The sequence below is a fragment of the Triticum urartu genome, chromosome 2 (genome assembly GCF_003073215.2).
Source record: "Triticum urartu cultivar G1812 chromosome 2, Tu2.1, whole genome shotgun sequence".
In the NCBI taxonomy this organism is placed as follows: Eukaryota; Viridiplantae; Streptophyta; class Magnoliopsida; order Poales; family Poaceae; genus Triticum; species Triticum urartu.
The window spans coordinates 36,508,023-36,517,500 of record NC_053023.1 but is presented as its reverse complement, the minus strand read 5'-3'; positions in this window follow the sequence as shown (position 1 = coordinate 36,517,500).

Below are 9,478 nucleotides of genomic sequence, written 5' to 3'. Positions count from 1 at the left end.
ATTTAATTATTGTTGGACCACTGAATAAAATTCCTAGGGCACTTTGGGAATCCAAAATAGGTTGGTTCCAACATGAAAAATATCCAGGGATTATTTTCCACACTTTGAACATTTTAGTTTTCATGTTTGGCAAAATTGAATTTTGGACTTTAGTTTGAACGTGAATTTGAATTAAGGTCTGGATCAAGCGAGGATTAGCAACAGTAACATGATGACGTGACACCATTAAAAGGGGATTACTATAGCATGACACTGGGGGTGTTACAGTATGGGAAGACAAAAGATACACCTGAGGCACGGGAGGACCAGCAACATATGCACGGAAAAGACGGCATACATCAGGGTCATGCAAGCTACGCTCTTACCAAAGAAGAGAAGGAAATCTTCTTTGAATGCCTGCTCAGTATTAAGGTACCGTCTGGCTTCTCGTCGAATATAAAGGGAATAATAAACATGGCAGAGAAAAAGTTCCAGAACCTAAAGTCTCATGACTGCCACGTGATTATGACGCAACTGCTTCCGGTTGCATTGAGGGGGCTTCTACCGCAAAACGTTCGATTAGCCATTGTGAAGCTATGTGCATTCCTCAATGCAATCTCTCAGAAGGTAATCGATCCAGAAATCATACCAAGGTTAGAGAATGATTTGGTGCAATGTCTTGTCAGTTTCCGAGTTGGTGTTCCCACCATCCTTCTTCAACATCATGACGCACGTCCTAGTTCACCTATGCGAAGAGATTAACGTTTTGGGTCCTGTATTTCTACACAATATGTTCCCCTTTGAGAGGTTCATGGGAGTCTTAAAGAAATATGTTCATAACCGTGCTAGGCCAGAAGGAAGCATCTCCAAGGGCCATGAAAATGAGGAGGTCATTGAGTTTTGTATTGACTTTATTCCTGACCTTAAGCCGATTGGTGTTCCTGAATCGCGGCATAAGGGCAGACTGGATGGAAAAGGCACGCTAGGAGGGGATCAAATAATATGTATGGACGGACATTCTCTCACTGAAGCACACTACACAGTTCTACAGAATTCCGCCTTGGTGGCTCCGTATATGGAGAACACAAGAATTTGCTACGCTCCAAACATCCGGAGCGGTCTGATGACTAGATTACACGTGAACAAACCAGGAGTTTCGCCAGCTGGGTGCAGACACGTACCATGCATGATGCCTCTATTGAAGATGACCTGTACTTGTTGTCCCAGTTACCATCTTCGAATATAATGACTTTCAAAGGGTACAAGATAAATGGTAATACATTTTACACGATCGCCCAAGATAAGAAGAGCACCAACCAAAATAGTGGTCTCCGCTTTGATGCAGAAACCAAGACGGGAAAGGAAACATATTATGGTTATATACAAGACATATGGGAACTTGACTATAGACGTGGTTTGAAGATCCCTTTGTTATATGTAGATGACATATTACTAATCAGAAATGATATAGAATTTCTGGATAGCATAAAGGGATACTTGAATAAGAGTTTTCAATGAAAGACCTCGGTGAAGCTGCTTACATGTTGGGCATTAAGATCTATAGAGATAGATCAAGACGCTTAATTGGACTTTCACAAAGCACATACCTTGACAAAATTTTGAAGAAGTTCAAAATGGATCAAGCAAAGAAAGGATTCTTGCCTGTGTTACAAGGTGTGAAATTGAGTAAGACTCAATGCCCGACCCCTGCACAAGATAGAGAGAAAATGAAAGGTGTTCCCTATGCTTCAGCCATAGGCTCTATCATGTATGCAATGCTGTGTACCAGACCTGATGTATGTCTTGCTATAAGTCTAGCAGGGAGGTACCAAAGTAATCCAGGAGTGGATCACTGGACAGCGGTCAAGAACATCCTGAAATTCCTGAAAAGGACTAAGGATATGTTTCTCGTATATGGAGGTGACAAAGAGCTCATCGTAAATGGTTACGTTGATGCAAGCTTTGACACTGATCCGGACGATTCTAAATCGCAAACCGGATACGTGTTTACATTAAACGGTGGAGCTGTCAGTTGGTGCAGTTCTAAACAAAGCGTTGTGGCGGGATCTACATGTGAAGCGGAGTACATAGCTGCTTCGGAAGCAGCAAACGAAGGAGTCTGGATGAAGGAGTTCATATCCGATCTAGGTGTCATACCTAGTGCATCGGGTCCAATGAAAATCTTTTGTGACAATACTGGTGCAATTTCCTTGGCAAAGGAATCCATATTTCACAAGAGAACCAAACACATCAAGAGACGCTTCAATTCCATCCGGGATCTAGTCCAGGTGGGAGACATAGAGATTTGCAAGATACATACGGATCTGAATGTAGCAGACCCGTTGACTAAGCCTCTTCCACGAGCAAAACATGATCAACACCAAAGCTCCATGGGTGTTAGAATCATTACTGTGTAAATCTAGATTATTGACTCTAGTGCAAGTGGGAGACTGAAGGAAATATGCCCTAGAGGCAATAATAAAGTTATTATTTATTTCCTTATATCATGATAAATGTTTATTATTCATGCTAGAATTGTATTATCCGGAAACATAATACTTGTGTGAATACATAGACAAACTAAACGTCACTAGTGTGCCTCTACTTGACTAGCTCGTTAATCAAAGATAGTTATGTTTCCTAACCATAGACATGTGTTGTCATTTGATTAATGGGATCACATCATTAGGAGAATGATGTGATTGACATGACCCATTCCATTAGCTTAGCACCCGATCGTTTAGTATGTTGCTATTGCTTTCTTCATGACTTATACATGTTCCTATGACTATGAGATTATGCAACTCCCGTTTGCTGGAGGAACACTTTGTGTGCTACCAAATGTCACAATGTAACTAGGTGATTATAAAGGAGCTCTACAGGTGTCTCCAAAGGTACATGTTGGGTTGGCCTATTTCAAGATTAGGATTTGTCACTCCGATTGTCGGAGAGGTATCTCTGGGCCCTCTCGGTAATGCACATCACATAAGCCTTGCAAGCATTGCAACTAATGAGTTAGTTGCGAGATGATGTATTACGAAACGAGTAAAGAGACTTGCCGGTAACGAGATTGAACTAGGTATTGAGATACCGATGATCGAATCTCGGGCAAGTAACATACCGATGACAAAGGGAACAAAGTATGTTGTTATGCGGTCTGACCGGTAAAAGATCTTTGTAGAATATGTGGGAGCCAATATGAGCATCCAGGTTCCGCTATTGGTTATTGACTGGAGACCTGTCTCGGTCATGTCCACATTGTTCTCGAACCCGTAGGGTCCGCATGCTTAACGTTACGATGACAGTTTCATTATGAGTTTATATATTTTGATGTACCGAAGATTGTTCGGAGTCCCGGATGTGATCACGGACATGACGAGGAGTCTCGAAATGATCGAGACATAAAGATTGATATATTGGACGGCTATATTCGGACACCGGAAGTGTTCCGGGTGATTTCGGAGAAAACCGGAGTGCCGGAGGGTTACCGGAACCCCCCGGGAGAAGTAATGGGCTTTATGGGCCCTAGTGGAGAGAGACAGGGGCGGCCAGGGTGGGCCACGCGCTCCCTCCCCCTCTGGTCCGAATTGGACTAGGAGAGGGGGGGGGGGGCGCCCCCCTTTCCTTCTCCCTCTCCACCTTCCTTTCCCCCTCCTAGTTGGAGTAGGAAAGAGGGGAGTCCTACTCCTACTAGGAGGAGGACTCCTCCTCCTTGGCGCACCCCAAGGGCCAGCCAGCCTCCCCCTTGCTCCTTTATATACGGGGGCAGGGGGGCACCTCTAGACACACAAGTTGATCTTCAAGATCGTTCTCTTAGCCGTGTGCGGTGCCCCCCTCCACCATAGTCCTCGATAATATTGTAGTGGTGCTTAGGCGAAGCCCTGCGACAGTAGAACATCTAGATCGTCACCACGCCGTCGTGCTGACAGAACTCTTCCCTGACACTTTGCTGGATCGGAGTTCGGGGATCGTCATCGAGCTGAACATGTGCTAGAACTCGAAGGTGCCGTAGTTTCGGTGCTTGATCGGTCGGGCCATGAAGACGTACGACAACATCAACCGCGTTGTCATAACGCTTCCGCTGTTGGTCTACGAGGGTACGTAGACTACACTCTCCCCTCTCGTTGCTATGCATTACCATGATCTTGCGTGTGCGTAGGAAACTTTTTGAAATTACTACATTCCCCAACACGGCGGCGGTGGAGCTCCGGCATCCTGAGGAGGAAGACGATGGTGTGGCGGCGATGCAGTGACCCCCGACTCAGACTTGTGGTCGAGGACGACGTAGCGGAAGCGGGCGGATCTCGTGGACTCGACGGAGAGGTGAGAGGATGCCGGCGGCTATGCGGACGACGACGGCGCAGCCATGGCAGCGCTCGGGCGCCGGTCCAGATCGAGAAAGGGAGCGAGTGGAGAGGAGAGGGGAGAACTGGCGATCTAGGGTTCATCTAGGAGGCCGAGGCGGTCTTATACGCGCCGGGGGGGACGGCGGAGAGGCGCGGGATGGCCTCCACGGGACCAGGGGCGCCATGGGATGGCCACCACGATGCCCCTGCTTCTGTAGCGTGAGGAGGGAGAGGACTGGGGTGTGGGCTGGGCTTGTTTTTGTTGCTAGTTGGGCCAAGGCCCAGTGGGACAGGGGCCGGGAAGTAGGTTTGGGTCTATAGGGAAAAGATGGTGGGGCTTTTCTCCTTTTCTTTTGTTTTCTTAAACTTTACCGTTTTAGTTTTTAGCCCATGTTTTGGATTTAGTTGTTCCACCAAACAACCTTTAGTAAAATGTGAAACATGCCATATAAATACTAGACAATATTCTTAGATGGCACCAAAAAGTTTGGGCTCAAAAGGAGTTGTCTAACCATTTTTAGAAACTAAAAAGGCCAATTTAATTATTGTTGGACCACTAAATAAAATTCCAAGGGCACTTTGGGAATCCAAAATAGGTTGGTTCCAACATGAAAAATATCCAGGGATTATTTGCCACACTTTGAACATTTTAGTTTTCATGTTTGGCAAAATTGAATTTTGGACTTTAGTTTGAACGTGAATTTGAATTAAGGTCTGGATCAAGCGAGGATTAGCAACAGTAACATGATGATGTGGCACCATTAAAAGGGGATTACTGTAGCATGACACTGGGGGTGTTACAAATCTCCTCCACTATAAGAAATCTCGTCCCGAGATTTAAGTGTGGAACAGTAACGTACACGGAAAAAACGGCATACATCAAGGTCATGCAAGCTACGCTCTTACCAAAGAAGAGAAGGAAATCTTCTTTGAATGCCTGCTCAGTATTAAGGTACCGTCTGGCTTCTCGTCGAATATAAAGGGAATAATAAACATGGTAGAGAAAAAGTTCCAGAACCTAAAGTCTCATGACTGCCACGTGATTATGACGCAACTGCTTCCGGTTGCATTGAGGGGGCTTCTACCGGAAAATGTTCGATTAGCCATTGTGAAGCTATGTGCATTCCTCAATGCAATCTCTCAGAAGATAATCGATCCAGAAATCATACCATGGTTAGAGAATGATTTGGTGCAATGTCTTATCAGTTTCGAGTTGGTGTTCCCACCATCCTTCTTCAACATCATGACGCACGTCCTAGTTCACCTATGCGAAGAGATTAACGTTTTGGGTCCTATATTTCTACACAATATGTTCCCCTTTGAGAGGTTCATGAGAGTCTTAAAGAAATATGTTCATAACCGTGCTAGGCCAGAAGGAAGCATCTCCAAGGGCCATGAAAATGAGGAGGTCATTGAGTTTTGTATTGACTTTATTCCTGGCCTTAAGCCGATTGGTGTTCCTGAATCGCGGCATAAGGGCAGACTGGATGGAAAAGGCACGCTAGGAGGGGATCAAATAATATGTATGGACGGACATTCTCTCACTGAAGCACACTACACAGTTCTACAGAATTCCACCTTTGTGGCTCCGTATATGGAAGAACACTAGAATTTGCTACGCTCCAAACACCCGGAGCGGTCTGATGACTAGATTACACGTGAACAAACCAGGAGTTTCGCCAGCTGGGTGCAGACACGTACCATGCATGATGCCTCTATTGAAGATGACCTGTACTTGTTGTCCCAGTTACCATCTTCGAATATAATGACTTTCAAAGGGTACAAGATAAATGGTAATACATTTTACACTATCGCCCAAGATAAGAAGAGCACCAACCAAAATAGTGGTCTCCGCTTTGATGCAGAAACCAAGACGGGAAAGGAAACATATTATGGTTATATACAGGACATATGGGAACTTGACTATAGACGTGGTTTGAAGATCCCTTTGTTTCGGTGCAAATGGGTCAATATGACACGAGGCGGGGTAACGGAAGACCGCAGTACGGAATGACAACAGTGGATCTCAACAATCTTGCGTATGCAGACGAACCATTCGTCCTAGCCAATGATGTGGCACAGGTTTTCTATGTGAAGGACATGTCTACCAAGCCGAGAAAAAGATAAGATAAGGAAGCGAATGCATCATACGATGAGCCAAAGCGGCACATAGTTCTTTCTGGGAAGAGAAACATCATGGGAGTGGATGACAAGACAGACATGTCAGGAGATTATGAAAAGTTTGATGAAATTGCTCCATTCACAGTGAATATTGACCTGAGCATCCCATTAAATGATGAAGATTTTCCATGGTTACGGCGCAAAGGGACACACGCGAAGAAAAAGTTTCACACCCAAAGATCTGGGATGTGATCGGCTTCATTATATATCATCACTTTCTTCTGTGTTTCACACCCAGGAGGGAATCTCTATAATAGTTAGGGGTAGTTATGTGTTTTGGCATTTGAAACGCGAAGAAATTTTATGTGCAAACAAATTCTTTCATGCATTTACTGATTTTTTCACCTAAATTGAAAAACACTTCAAATGAACTTCGAAAATGTTGAAAGTTGGCATGGTATCATAATTTCACCACATAGCATGTGCAAAAAAGCAGAGAGGGTTACGGCAAAAACTGGATGCACTTCGTGTACAAAATGGACAATCTCTTTCAAACTATCAGGGTTTCGGACAAAAACTCATCTGTTACAAAGGCATTTTATTTTTTAAATAACCTAAGCATTACCAAATTGAATATAATGATAAAACACACTAATATTAAACATAATAAAAAAGAATCATTGAAAAAATGTATTTTTAAAGTTAAGTTATTCACAAACTAGTGATTCACACAAATTTCAAATAATTCAAAATTTAAACTATTCAAATTTGAAAACTACCGGCACTAACAGAAAGTTTCTAATTTTTTGTACCTAAAGCAAAAATATTCACAAAGAAACTCTAAATACAGCAAAAAAACAACTAAAAATAAATAAAACAAAATAAATAAAGCAGAAAAGAAAAAACTAAATAAAAAAAGCCCACCTACTGGGCCACAGCAGCCTGCATACGACTAGAAACCCAAATTCTAATTGGGCCAGGATGCAGGCCCGCTAGCCCAATAGGCCCATCAGGGCATAGCAGCAGACGTAGACCCGTAAGGCCTGCTTATGAGAGGAGCTCGAGAGAGCTACCGCACTGGGGCTTATAAACCAGTGCGGGCGCCCCTCCGCTAGCGAGGTGGGACTAAACTTGTCGCACCGCACCTGCGCCAGTGCACCACCTTTAGTACCGGGTGGTGGCTGCGCCAGTGTACTAAAGGTGTGCTCTTCCCGCCGCTTGGCCTGGCCAAAACAGGCCTTTAGTACCGGGTGGTGGCACCAACCGGTACTAAAGGTGTCCCCTATATAACAAACACTTCGAAAAATTTCAGTTTCTCATCTCCCACTTCTCTCTGCCGCCGCCCCGTCCCGCGTCGTCGCCGCCCCTGTCGCGTCGTCCCCGTCGACTCCGCCTCGCCCCGTCGCCGGCCAGTCCCCGTCGCCGCACCGGCCCGTCGCCATCCCCTCGCCTCGCCGTCGCCGTCGCCAATTGGATCGACCTCGCCTCGTCGTCGCTGTCGCCTCGACCTCGCCCGCGCGCGCTGTGAGCCCCTCCCCTGGCCCCTCTCCTCCCTCCAATCGATCAAAGCCACCGCGCCGCCGGCGCCGGCCGTAGCTACTGCACACACGCGCGCGCGCGCACACACACACACACACACGCACTACACACGCACACACACACACAATTTTTCTGTTTTTAGTTTTTATTTTTTCTGTTTTTCATACAAAGTTTTAGATGAATTAATTAATTAGATTAGATTAATGTCAAATAGTATATAGAAATGTTAGTTATAATATATATAATGTCAAAGGTTTTTTCTGTTTTTATACAAATGTGGAAATGTTAGTTTTAGCTAGATGAATTAGATTAATTTCAAATTGTTAGACGATGATCGATGTTTTTTAGTTTCTTATATTTTTAGTTATAAAATTTAGAATTTGCATATATGAAATCACAATCCATCATTTAAAAAATGTTACTTTACTTTTGTGGCATATAGTATTTGTTATCGACGATGCCCGCCCGCATCCTCGCCGGCGACCCGTTCGCGACGACGTCCTGCTTCAGAGGACCCATGTCCGGGATTGGGCTCCGCCGGGCTGGCACTGGGAGGTGCTACCTTCAGGGGCGCGGCGCTTGGTGAGGAATCCGACCCCGGGTCCCGTCGTCGACCCTGATCTCCTTTGGTGGCATTCGCGTGGGCCACTTTCGGTGCGGAGGAGGACGAGCACGTCCATCGCTACATGGCTGCTATGGACGTCAGGTTCTCCAATACCTGGCAGGTTCTTTGGGGAGATCACCCGAGTTATGATCCAGTGATGGTTCCTTCACTTTGGTTGTCCACCGCCCGCGCCTCAGGAACCACGAGTGGCCTAGATTACTCTTTAGTATTCGATCTTTATTAGCTAGCTAGCTAGTGATGTATCGATATATATTATTGGAGACAATGTATTCGAGATTATATCTATTATTCGAGATGATGTATTCGAGATTATATTCGATGATGCTTATTATGTACTATGATTGATTCAGTTTTTCCTTATTAATTGATTGCATCCATGCATTGTAATTTGAATACTAAATTGTTTTATATTTCTTTTGGATTAGTTAAATAAAAGCTATGGCGGACAATACCGGCAGAGAGGGAGAAGAGACCATGTTCGATATCATACGCCATCCTCGCGGGCCAGATGATGATCAGAATGAAGAAGATTATGACGGCTCCGGATATCTAAACAACACCGGGGAGGGTGATATGATATTCGATCGCGACGACCGAATTGATGAAGTCATGAACTATGATTATGATATTGATGACGAAGAAAATGTTGATCTTGAAACAACAAAGACTGGCGAGGTATATTTATATAAGCAGGCATCTGGTGATCATCACATGTTTTAAATGATTTGAAGATATATTAACAAATCGATCTTTCTTCTTTCAGCCATCCGGATCAAGCAAATCTTCAGGCAGCAGGAAACGAGGCCCGAACAAAAAGTTGAAGGAGGGCGTAAAGTACAATATCGAGGCCATCAAACCTAATGGCGAA